At 41.9% G+C, this 13,401-nt stretch overlaps 1 protein-coding gene and 1 long non-coding RNA gene across 18 annotated transcripts in view; one reads left to right on the top strand and one right to left on the bottom strand.

Moving 5' to 3' along the window:
• The window catches only part of B3GALT1 (beta-1,3-galactosyltransferase 1), a 364,445-nt gene that overhangs the window by 277,805 nt on the left and 73,239 nt on the right, over positions 1-13,401 (top strand). For 3 of the 17 annotated variants that reach the window (XM_075933539.1, XM_075933543.1, XM_075933548.1), the window contains one exon: positions 10,658-10,868. The exons of 10 other annotated variants lie outside the window; for them this stretch is intronic. The gene's annotated coding sequence lies outside the window, so the exon portion shown is untranslated. Of the gene's footprint in view, positions 1-8,387; positions 8,432-8,529; positions 8,669-10,657; positions 10,869-13,401 lie in introns of all 17 variants that reach the window. 4 more of the 17 variants (XM_075933535.1, XM_075933542.1, XM_075933537.1 and 1 more) reach the window with 3 other exon arrangements.
• The window catches only part of LOC142830184 (uncharacterized), a 98,212-nt gene that overhangs the window by 58,276 nt on the left and 26,535 nt on the right, over positions 1-13,401 (bottom strand). The gene's annotated exons all lie outside the window — the stretch shown is intronic.

Here is a 13,401-nt window from a genome sequence, read left to right on the forward strand (position 1 = left end):
AATTATTTCGAAAGAACGTGGCTTTTCTTTCGATGGCGGTAAACCTCGTTTCACGAGGAAGAACGCCTTCTTTCAAAAGTTCCTCTTTCGAAAGAAGGCGTTCTTCAATGTAAAGAGGCCGACTTCGAAAGAGATCATCCAGACTCGCTGGGTGCTCTCTTTCGAAAAAGCGGATTTCCTCTATCGAAAGATCCGCCTGCAGTCTAGACATAGCCCTAGTGTGGTTACTGAGTACTGCAAGTGGCACCTAGACCACTGCAACAGTTAAGACCAAGAGACCTCTACAGCATGGACTGGGAGCCAGCTGGCTTTTCGCTCAGAGGGTAGAGGCTTCTAGACTAAGGTCCCAGGTTCAAATCCGCCTTGGTGGTAGTTACACAATTACTCTGGCAAAAAGAACCACCCCTCCCTGCCCCACACACTGCTCAGAGTTGTACTGCCAACCATGTATAGGTTAATAAATGTTACTGGAAGATGTGTTACTGGAAGGTATAGAGTGTTAAAAAGCTGCAATAGGCTTATATCAACACAAATATTGAAATGCTTGTAACTGTTCACTACTAATGTAACTTTTAACAAAGGGGAGCTGACAGATTTGCTGGGCCTCTGGACAGGAAGAAGGTGGGCCCAGCTCTGAGCTCCCAAAAGGGGTGGGGTTGGGGTTAGCCTCTGCCCTCTCCCTCCCCCCCCCCCCAGCACTGCCCAGAGCTCTAGAGTTGCGGGCCTCAGAGGTGATTTAAAGCACCTGAGGCTCTAGCTGCTGCTGCAGAAGTGGTAGCAGCAGCCAGGAGCCCCAGGCCCTTTGAATTTCCAGGGACAGTTGCTCTCTTTGCCCCCCGTACCTCCACCTCTGTTAGTTGGCATGCCTAAACGGGGCATGTGCAGGGACCAAACCCAGGACTTATGGAGTAGGTTCATTAACTGGGTCACAATAGTGGATTCAAGCCTGTGTGATCCAGCCACTAGAGAGGGACAAATGTATACTTGACCAGTAAGAGTAGTGTTGTGCGTCAGCTTAATGAACTTGGTCATTTGTTTCAAGCAGTAGAGGCCTGTGGCTCAAGTAGTCCCAGTTGCAACTCTAGCAGATTATTTAACCAAGGGTGGAATTACAACTGGTGGCCTATACAAGGATATGCATTGGTGTCAATTGGATTTCAGGACACACACTCCCCTGATTAAAGATTAAGATTAAACACACTAGTGATGACATATCTTTGCTCCCCTCTAGTGCTGGAGGTATGTTTAATCCACAGTAACTCAGTATACGGCGTTGATGCCTGAACATATTAAGAGTTTTATAAAAGTCTCCTTATGGACCTATTCCTTTAGCTCAAGCAGCAGAGGTTCAGGTGTTTAGATTCAGAGTGCCTGTGATTTGGTCCCCACTGACATTACCCACAAGTATGATATATGAAAGTAACATCAGCAAAAAGCCATAAAAAATGATGTCAGGAAAGTTTAATCATAAATGTCTTAGCACACACTCTTGGGAACCAAAAAAATGATTTTGAAATTAAACTGTCAAGTGACATGGAAATGAGAAGAGACTCTGAAATGTGCTAGGTATATGAAGGAGCAAGGGAAGAGGAGAAAGATACCTAAGAGAGCATGAAGGTCAAGAGATTAATATATTTTTAAACTATGTGATATTATACATACCATATAGACATTGTGATGGATAGGAGGAGTGCTGGCCAGCACTCGGTAACTAAAGGCTTAAACGCAGGGGGATGGCAGGGGGCCAGAAGAACCATTGGGATACAGTGCTGAAATTTAAATCTTGCTGCCCTTTTTTCTTTGTGTGAGTTCTAAGTTAGCAGCTGGAGGGACAAGATGAAATAATCAACCAGAATTACAATGCCTACAAGAAATATTGGTATGGGAATGGACTGGGCTTTAAGGTACAGATCAGTATAAATCATGAGTAGAGAGAAAACATATAATTAAAGAAAAATAACCTGATCTTGACTATTTTGCTGTTTGGAAAACTTGTGAGAAATCCATGTGAGAAATCCATGTGTCTCCCTCCCCACATTCACTATACTCTAAGCTGTGCCTAGAGTTATCATTTTTTCCTCTGTTTTAATCTCTTCTTTTCTTAGTTGCTCTGTAACAAAGCTCTTTACCTGAGATAAGAACAATTGTGTAGGGTAAGAATTTACATATACCAAGTTTCTTAGTTGTAGCTTATAGGGCAAACCTGTTTGCTTGTCTGCCTATAAATATATAGGTTTTATTATGGCTTTGATTATGTTTATAAGAAGTTACAGTAGGTTTATATTGGCAGTAATGCATGAGACTTACATGTCGTGCCCTGTATATTGAGTTAAGGCAAAGCTAGCATGCACATGCCTGCGACCTGTCATGCAGACAGCAAAGTATGCATACATTTGGGACCTTTTACCAAGGTAAAGCAACCATCAATGGCATAGGAGCTTCCAAGAATATCTTCAAACTTAGCAGGTACATCTTTCCTTAGAAAAACCTAAAATAACCAATTAAGACCAGACAATAACTGGATAGAACAGAAATAACAAATATGACAGATGACCACAGAAGACCAATGGTAACAAGTTGACATAATAATATAGTTATCTGGGGGAGGGATGATATATTGACCTACAGGAAAAAGTCTCATTAGTAAGGTAAGGAAATACAAATAGGAGAAAAGGAAGCATCCTCTACCTAATATGCATCAAACATAGCAATGCCAGTGTGCCAACATAACTTATAAATGTGGCATGCCAGCCTAGTGGTGATAGGAGATGATTAAGTAGTCCTTGGGAGGTGCCAGAATGATGGCCACTGGTGATGATGGAGATGGCAAAGGTTATGAGGAAGATCATGACTAGCACCTCAAGTTGTCCTAGAAGGAATGGTGCGAGCACATGGTATGGAAATGTAGATGTACATTCCCTATATTATGAAGTTGGGGAGTTTGTGACTGCTAAATGTATTAAACTAAATTTGTAAATATACAAGAGCCCCTATAGTGAGTGTTGCAGCTGTGCACATCAGGGTTCCCAATCATAGAATAATGAAATACTGGGCCTGATCCTGGGACAAAGGACCTGTCAACCCTTAAGGCAGTAACTAGAAATTCATAAACAACTAGAAGTCCTGTGGCACCTTATAGACTAACAGATTTATTGGAGCATAGGCTTTTGTGGGCAAAGACCCACTTCATCAGATGTATCTGATGAAGTGGGCCTTTGCCCACGAAAGCCTATGCTCCAATAAATCTGTTAGTCTATAAGGTGCCACAGGACTTATAGTTGTTCTTGCAGATTCAGACTAACACAGCTACCCCTCTGAGACTAGAAATTCATAAGTAATCTTAGATCAGGTAACAGTGGAACAGAACTAGCTAGTGTATTTTTTTAATCTAGTAACTTACTTTGATCTGCCTGTTTTTACTTGCAACCACTTAAATCCTACATTTTGTACTTAATGAAACACACTGTTTGTTATTATCAAGCCTAGTGTAAATTATTGTTACCTGGCAGAAAAAAGGAAGCAATGACTGCATCTCTCGCTTTCATTGATCAAGTGGACAGTCCTTATGAGCTTTCATGGTATACAACTTTTTACAAAGAGTAAGATGAATTTGTTAGTGGGTTTGGTCCCTCCTTAGGGTTGTTTCCTAGGTGTTTAGCCCTTGTATCTGAGCTCTCCAGGAACTGAACTGATTCAGTCACTGTCTCTGCAGAGGGATGGTATCCCTAACTCTTTGCCTTGCTTGGAGGAGACCAGAGCTTCTGACCTAGCAGAACAGTGTGGTGGGGAGCCCTAGAGTATATGAAGACAGGGTGGAGGGACAGTGGCATGATCAGCATATTAGGGGTCAATCCAAGGGGGGGGGGGATTCTGTTATTCAATCCACCACACATGTCTCCAGTTCAGAATGGATAATAGACACAAACTCTTTTATGACACCATCCTCAAGACCCAAGCTCTCAAGTGATTTAATTGCCTTTATTAGAAACATAATCCTTTATTATGTGGGGCAAAATGTGTGTGTGTGGGAGGATGGGAGAGCAAATATATAGTTCTACATAAAGCCAGAAATTTCCCACACCCTAACACATGGTATATTTTAATTTATTCTTCATAACCAGGAGATAAGTGTTCAGGATGTTTTAAATGACCCTCAGAGCATACAATGTTTTCTTATTTCTTTGGGAGCCTCTGACACCTTATATCAGGAAAAATAGTGTGAGTCAAGGTAAGGTTTTATTATGTTTCGATGTGTATTCTGACATGGATAAATACTAAGCTTTCTGGACATCACTTGTTTAATCGAACTGTCCAATTTTATTGTAGTTTAAAAAGGACTCCAAATTCTTCAGATAAATAGGAAGCTCTGAGAGACTGGATTAGTTCCAGTTTAACAGTTGCCCAAAGGTTCAAGTAAACATCTAGCTTTTGGTCTGTGACAATTGTAGTCCAAGGCTAATAATTTAGTCTTAAAGATAGGAACCAGACACCAACAGCAGGGTGCACAAATACATCTCCCTTCCCTGTACCAAATACATTTCAGAACACTACAAATCCCACTGGCTACCCATCCTAGCAATGTGAAATCAGTCCTAGGTATTTAAAGAACACTCAAAAATATACCATTGTTTCCTATCACATACTGGCAGCAGCACAGACTAACACAGTAAGCCTTTCTATCTCTGAATTACATGAGCCACGTATAATGCAAATTTTGAAGAGATAGTGCTTATGTAGCCTAAACCTGATTGGAAGTGTCAGTCATGGGCTCACATGTTTAAACAAAAGCAAGCAAATGGTCTGGTAGCACTTTATAGACTAACAAAACATGTAGATGGTATCATGAGCTTTCGTGGGCACAGCCCCCTTCTTCAGATAACCGGAGTTATAACTAGGGGATAAGAAAACTTGAAATAAATAGGAGAAGAGAAGGGGGGGCAAAGAGAAAGATGCTCTGTCGCCCACCCCTCTATACATAAGGTATCAGCAGAAAGGGTGCTAAACCTGAGGAGATAAAGATCACAGTCTGTGGATGGATTGGTAAGGCAGGAAGGATACCATTCAGAAAGCAGTTATCCTTCCTGTCTTACCAATCTATCCACTGACTTTGATCTTTATCTACTTAGGTTTAGCACCCTTTCTGCTGATACCTTATGTATAGAGCAGGGGGGGTGGGCGACAGAGCATCTTTCTCTCTGCCACTCCCCCTTCCTCTATTTATTTTGAGCTCTGTTATCCCCCTAGTCATGACTCCGGTTATCTGAAGAAGGGGGCTGTGCCCATGAAAGCTCATGATACCATCTACATGTTTTGTTAGTCTATGAAGTGCTACCAGACCATTTGTTTGCTGTTTCTTTCTGTAACAGACTAACTTGGCTACCCCCTGAAGCTCATGTTTGAACAAGTGTGTGATATCAGGACCTGACCCAAAGCTCACTGCAACCAAAGTGTCTTCCATTCACTTCAGTGGGCTTTGGATCAGGCCCTCAATCAAATAATATTGACAAACACAAATCAACAGTTTTTAAAAATCATTTTTTTAAAAGAAGTAGAAGCGAGATGATGTGAGTAGGATGCAAGCATTGTCACCATGATTAGTGGCTGATGGATAAGCCTGGTGGCACTTCAAAAGCCAGGTATGTACCTGTGTCTCCGGGTATCTGTGCAGACGCACATAAAACAATAAAAAACTGGTGCAATGCCTGTCCTGGAACAAGCATCCTTTAGTTCTACCAGGGAATCAGAATGGAGATCTAGTCTTAACACATTTTGTATGTTAAACCCCACAACTGACACACAGGACCCAATTTTTACTCTGAACTGTAAAGGCACGTCTAGACTTACTTTTGCTTTTGAAAGATATGCAAATTTGGTGGTAATTTGCATATCTTCTTCTGATCACTTTTTCAAACGTTTCTTTTTTTAAAAGCAAGCAGTTTAGATAGTTCTAAAAAAAAGGATTTTCTGAAAAAGAACCTTCTTCCTCCAAAGTTGAGGTTTACAGATTTTCGAAAAACGGGGTTTTTCCCCCCAAAAGAACTGCAGCTAAATTGCTTGTTTTCAAAAAACTTTCGAAAAAGCAATTGGAAGATATGCAAATTACCAAATTTGCATATCTTCTTTCAAAAGTGAAAGTAAGTCGAGACATATCACAAGTGAAATCAGTAGGAGTTACAGGTGCTTGGCCCTTTTGAAGTATCAGGTCCTCATTAGGGTTGCCAACTTTCTAAGGGCACAAAACCAAACACTTTTGGCCTCCAACAGATCTTTCCCCAAGCCCCACCCCCTCATTACATCCTCCCTTCTCTGACGCTCACCAGGCTATTGCAGAGGGTTGGAGCGTAGGAGGGAGTGAGGCCTCCAGTTAGAGGGGTGGGCTCTGGGGTGAAGAGATGAGGGGTTTGAGTTGCAGGAGGGGGCTGAGGCAGGGTATTGACGTGCAAGGAGTGCACACATGAGGGCTCCACTGTGGGAGGGTGCAGACTAGGGTGAGGTCAGGGATGATGTGTTTGGGGTGCAGGAGAGGGCTCAGAGCAGAGACCTGACAGGTTGGGGGAAGTGCACTCCCTGAGGTGAGGCCAGGGATGAGGAGTCTGGGGTGCAGAAGAATTCCAGGTGGGTTGTGGGAGAGGGCATGGTGTCTCTGCAGTGCTTAACCAAGGTGGCTCCTGGGAAATGGCTGGCAGGTTCCTGTAGGATGAAGACAGAGGGCCAGGGAGGCTATACGTGCTGCCCAAAAGGCATTGCCCATGCAACTTCCATTGATTGCAGTTCCCAGCCAATGGGAGCTACAGCACCCATGCTCGAGGCAGGGGCACATGAGGAGTGTCCCTCACCCCCTGTATGCCTTGGAGCCAGAGATCTACAAACTTTTCCCTAGTAGTCACATGGAGCCAGAACAGGTAGAGAACTTGCCTTAGCTCTGCTGTGCCACTGACTGGCCTTTCAGTGGCCTGGCTGGCAGTGCTGACCACAGCCACCAGTATGCATTTTCAACAGGGAGTTATGGCAAAAAAAAAAAAAAAAACCACCTCCAAAACTAATTGTAGTGGATTGTGGGGCATAGCATAATGTAACAGAGACCCAGAGATTCAACACATACTCAGCACACATTTGAAATAGCATATATGTGTGATGGGCAAATATACCGCAGCGCCCCAAACTCTAGTGCCCATAGTTCTGACTCAGAAGCAAGTGAGCCAGACATGGATTTAGCCATAACATTATCAGCTAGGACCTCACATTTATATGCACATGCAGTTGCCTTTTGTGGCCAGGACAAGTCATGATCAGTAAAGAAGCCAGTAAATCTGAAGCAGCTTTATTCTCTGACACAGGAATCCAGCTGTTTAAGTTTGTGATAGCCAAATATAATGTTCCTCAAACAGCTGACACTGCTTAGCTCCAGAGAGAGGTCATACTGCTGTGTGACTCCAGGCTTTTTACATACTTCATAACTATTTCCCCTTTATGTAAACAAAGTATTTATAAAATTGAACTGGGGAGGAGGGTTGCTTGTGGGAGGATTACAGGATTTGACCTCATGAGCAATTATGTATATGAGCTTTAAAAAAAAATTAACCGATCCGTCCCAAAATTCAGTTGCATTTTCCACAATGCATTTATCATCTTTTAAAGAAGATATCGTTAAAGATCTCAATAAAAATACCAGGAAATCTCACCTCTTAGCAGCCATTTATACACATATACCTCTATTTATATTGTCACTCAGATAACTGGTTATCATCTGAGTATAATCAAATCACTGGAAGATAGATCTCTGTGCCCATCTGTTGAGATAATTATGCATTCCTATTAAAAGATTACCACATATGTAGTCCCACCATTTAATAATGCTTATCCTAAAAATAAACGAAATATTTAATCCATGTCTCAATGTCATTGTGAATGTCCAAAGGTTGCATCTGATGACAAAAGCACAATCCTACTTTAGGTACCTAAAATCTCAGGCATGCCAGCAAAGGTTGAGGAAACATAACATGGGAATCCATTTTTCACATTTCCATATATTCTCCAGCACATTTTATACCATCTCTCAGAATGGTGACATCAAGAGTTTACAGTTAAGCGGATTTGGAATATGGTCTATAGTATATAAAGAGGGAAAGAGACTTTCTAAAGTAAGTTTAGGGGAACAAAAATTGCACAACCACAGCCATGGACAATCCGTTTCAGCTGTATATATCCAGCAGTCTAGCATGAACAATTGCCGTTCTGGGAAGTTGCCAGAATAAGAGACTTATCTCAGGGTACAGGAAACTATTAACAGAGATGACATGCACATTGTGGCAAACATCCACGGACAAAAATAGCGATGTAGTCCTGTAAAGCACATGATTATGTATTATTTACATCTGTTCACACAGGCACTCCTCTCAAACCAGGCCCTTCGCCATGACATCAGAACAATGTGAGTTGATTTTATCAACATACATATATTTGTTGATTTAATGTGGGACGAGATATTTGTTTATCAACTGTTTAAGGGTGAAATTTCATCCCTAACAGGTTGAAAAGCTACTGTCACTAGAATACAGTGTTATCACAGGATAATCATCTCCCACTGTCTATGTAATATTCTATCTGACTTTCAAAGCACTCTGAGAAGCTATCAATGAATTAAGCCTTGCGACTCCTCCTGGGAAAGGTAGAAGTATAGTAATTCCTCATTTAACACTATAGATGCATTTCTGAAAATGTTCATGCTAAGTGAAAATGTGCTATGCGGGGTCAATTTTCCCATTAAAAATAATGGAAAAGATAGGGGTTGTGTTTCAGGTGGTGTTGGTAAAGTCAATTTTTTGTTGGTGCTGGGTCATTAACATCAACATTAGATATCTAGAAACCCAAGTCACCATGGTTTGTTAAAACAAAAATAAACACGAGTGAGGGGAGAAGCGCTGTGACCACATGTATTCATCCACTTATGTGTATTAACACTATTTTCACCAACTTATACTGCCGCACAAAGTAGTCCTCCACTTGATTGTTTTCGTGTTATTTTGGGAATAGTCATGTTATTTGAAAAACGGTCCCTAAAAAAATTGTGCTATTACAAAAACGTGTTAAGCTGGGACATGTTACAGTAATTACTGTATCCACCATTTTGCAGATGGTAAAGGCAGAAGTTAAATTGCTCTGACCAAAGACAAATCAATGAGACCCAAGAGAATTCTGCTCCATTCCTAACACCTACACTCATGTTTTAACCACTAGACAATACTTCACAAGAGACAGTTTATTAGTGAACTGACTTTCTTCTATTCCAAATAATGCACATTAACCTTGCTGCTGAAAGACATTGGTGAGATAAGGGACAGTGGTTCTCATTACTATGATTAAAGGACTGCATTGTAATGGACTTGCAAAATATTCGTCAACATATATAAGTATGCAAGTGTATTCTTTAAAAGCTTACTACATTTATATAAATAGAGAGGTTTCCTGGCTGAAACCTTAAAAAAAAAATCTTATTACAAAATAAGACTTTGTTGTGATAATATCTTCAACATAGTTTAATTGAAGCCAATCAAGCAAATTTGTGGAAGGTTTAAATGAGAACTTATTTGGAGTACAAACTGGAGTGCAAAGCTGAGTAAGGAAGTAGATCCAAACTGCAGAATTAATTTCTCCTCCTCCTCTTCGATGCTAAGGGCAATTAGAAAGAATATATTGAGGTACTTTCACCTTAGTGTAAAGAATTGGAGGTCATCTCACTGGAGCTGGTTTGCTGCTAGCGGTAAAATTACATTTTAGGGCAGGTAAAAGGGGTTGCTTGGTCAGAAAGAACATCTAGTACAGGGGTTTCAACTCCTGGTCCATAGGCCATCCCAGCTGAAGCAACTGCACAAGCCAGCTGGGCACTCCCAGAGGGCGAGAAGGGGAGGGGGTGTATGTTACAGGCCCCCAAGCTCTGGCCCTTTCTGCCACTGTCTGCTCTCTCCCCTCCCCCATGGCACCTCATCTCCGAGGATGCACCCAGTGTACTACACTTCCCTGTGGATCTTGCCACCACGAGGAGCATGGGGGGGGGGGGTGTTTGTGCACGCGCAAGTGTATGACAGAGAGAAACCGCTGTTGCCAAGTGACACCAGGCCCTCTGGTGGTCCCTGAAGCCAAGTCCTCAGGGACAGGATGCCATGGGTAGGGGGAGCGAGAGGGGTGATGGTGTTTTTCATAATAGCGGATTATACTGTGCCCCTCCTCCCCATGCTGAGTTCATATAGACTTCACATTTCCGTCTCTTCTTGTCCCTTAAGAGCCAGCTGAATACTATCACAGATTTTCACCACATTGAAGATATTTATTAGCAACATACCCATAAGGTAGAGAAATACATGAGTCAAAGTCACATGCCATTTTTAAATAATGTTTCTTTGGGGACCAATGTGGAAGAGGCCATTTTCTGCATACAGTCTCATGATAGTCTAGCACAGACTCATTGAGAAGTAGGGCTGAAAAGAGGTCATCTAGTTAATCACCCTGTGCTGAAGTAGGATTGGTTCTTAAATTCCAGTGAGGGGATGTGATCAAGTTAGAACTTTTATAATTCTTTATGAAGCCTAGGTATGCCTCAGTTTCCTTTCCATGTTGAAGTGTTGTTACCTGGGAAGTAGAAAGTATTTGTTCTCTGCAGAGGCCCGGAAACCCAGGTGTGAATCCAGTCTAGCAGTCTATTACTTGGGTCCCAGATCAATGGAACTTTTGAGACGACAATGACAATTCAGTCATCGGGATTCTGGTGCCTACCAGCCAGTGACTATGGATGGCCCACTTCTCTGCAGGAAGCCAAGCAGAATTTACAGAACTAAGCAAGCTTTTACAGTGGCAGTCACTGAAGAATAGAGGTGAGATATCACTATATAGGCAAAGAAATTACTGTGAACTTACAGGGAATAATAGACATTTTCCATTGACTCCAACTATCTGCGCTGCTAATTATAAAAAAACTAAGACACTATTTTGACTTTAAGAACAGTTAACTTTTCTAAGGATTTGTGGAAATGGAAAATTCAATATAAACATTAGATCATCAGTAGGGTCTGATTGTGTGAAAACAATAAAGGGTAATTTTAAACACCTACCCCCAACTTTTCAATATTGATATGGGCTCTCATAGCTTGAAAATCTTTAACATTTGACACCAGCATGGGTGCTGAAGCTATAAAACACAAGGATCCACTCCATTCTCTGCAAGGTCCAGTGCAACCTCGACCTCAGATAAGGCTACTTTGTACCACTCTGGCACCACAAAGCAGCCTTTAAGTTGCCTGGAGGAAAGTTTGTAAGACTCTGGCAAGCAGCCTCTCCAGATTTCTTACAGACAGTATAGCCCACCTCCTCCCACCAAGTACCAGGAACATTGAATACTGAAACCCAATTAAATGCTTCGTTCTGGCCCAGCAGTGAGGAGCAAAGGGGACAACTGCCCCAGGGCTCCGATCTGCCACCCCTGCTATTGTGGCAGTGACTGGACCGTTGGGCCCTGTAAAAATCACTGCTGGAGCCTCAGGTGGTGCACTCCAGGTAGCACCAAGGACTGACTGCAGGCATCATAGCATGATCCGGGCGGCCCTAAGGGCTAGCTTCCTCCATCCCTGCTCCTTTGGCCCAAGGTCCAGCCCTTTCCTGGAATGCGGAGTGGTCCCCAAACACATTGCCCAGGGGCCTGGCAATTCTGTTAGTCTCTGTCCCCCCCCCCCCCCCCCCCGTCCCCCGTCCCCCCCATCCCCCCCAGTTTATTTCTATTTTTATTCATGTTCCAAGTACAAACATTTTACTTTAACACTCCATGCTAATCTGAAGTTTCAATAGTTAGTGTCTTGATTGAACCACAACATGAAAACATTTCTATTAAGACAGTGTGTCGCAAATCTGGAAGACCAGTGTACTGCTTGAGTTGCTAGAAAGAAGATTCCTATTTCTTTGTCTGTCATGGTGACTTATTCAATAAAACCTCAGAATACAGACTTATAAACTCAAAAACTTTCTAGGTGTTTCAAAAGGTAGTGAAAATGTTACAAAGTTAATAACATTGCATCTGACATACATATCACAGTAAACAGGTATTTCAGAATGCCTAACTGAATCTAGAGAGAAAAATATTGGAAAGACTTGTACATTCTTGGTGGTTAAACCAATAAAGTCAGTCAGAGGCTTTTTCTTGTGATTTAAGATTACTTTCCATTTTGGATTTTTTACCTCCTTCTTCCTGTTCCAAGACAGTTTATCCAAGCCCTTGAAAAATTTTAAATAGTCAAACACCTGCCAACAGCTTGTATGTTTAAAATAACCAAATCAACCAACTTATTAGTACTGCTGCAAGGTTACCTACTAATTACTCACAAGTAACTAATTTTCACGGGTTTAAAGATAACTAAATGCCTTGGCAATGAATGACGGGGATTAAACTAAGTGCAGTCTTCTAAGCAGTTAGAGTCAGTGCTAGTGATAGAGAAGGAAGAACAAAAAAATTAGAGCAAAGGAGAAAAGCTGTGCTGTGGCCTCTCCCACAAGAGTTCCAGCTCTTCACAGCCCACTGTAAACCAGTGCTAGCAGAATGTGGTGTGGGCTCCAGCTCATGAAATCTTTTGCCCAAATAAATGTGTTGGTCTTTAAGGTGCTCCAGGACTCCTTGTTTTTGCTGAAACAGACTAGCACAGCTACCTACATTTTTCAGAGTGGTAGTGGCAGCAAATGAGGGATTGAACGTGCTCTGTGGGTTCAGCACTCAAGTTATCACACTGACTTCCCACCCCAAATCATTCTGAGTCACACTCAGTCTCACCCCAGAGTTTATTTTGCTGAAATAGAATAGGAAGAATTAAACCATTTTTCAGTGTGTCTAGGTGTATGATCTATCACTACAGAGAATTTGGTTTTTTAAGTGGGGGACGTGCAGTGACAAGAAAAAAAATAGGAAAGCAAGATATGAGAAAATGAAGGATATAATGAGATCAGCATGGATGCCATGCGATCTTTGGGTGGATGTTTTACTAGTTTTCTGTAATGCTGGAAGCATCAAGTAACAGTGGCAAGAGATCACAGAAACCACATACTTTAACCAACCTTTGAAAGCCAATTGTCTCAGTGGAACTGAGAGCAGAGGCTGTGATTACTAACTGACTTTCCTGACCGCACCATATTCATTAAATGGAAGAGTTTTTTCCTAGTAGACTATTGCAGCAGGCTGAGAAAATGACATTACAGTGGAATCCAGAAGAGTGTAAGATGTTGTCCTAACGTCTTGTGATGAAGGAAAATGACAGTGATGCTCCAAGTGGTATAGGCAGGCAGCATTGTTGAGAGCACAAATTGGGCTATTTCCTCACCCAAAGTCCTCTACAGCTTCATTTTAATCCTGTTTCAAATGCTGGCAGT

The sequence above is a fragment of the Pelodiscus sinensis genome, chromosome 7, assembly GCF_049634645.1.
Source record: "Pelodiscus sinensis isolate JC-2024 chromosome 7, ASM4963464v1, whole genome shotgun sequence".
Lineage (NCBI taxonomy): Eukaryota > Metazoa > Chordata > Testudines > Trionychidae > Pelodiscus > Pelodiscus sinensis.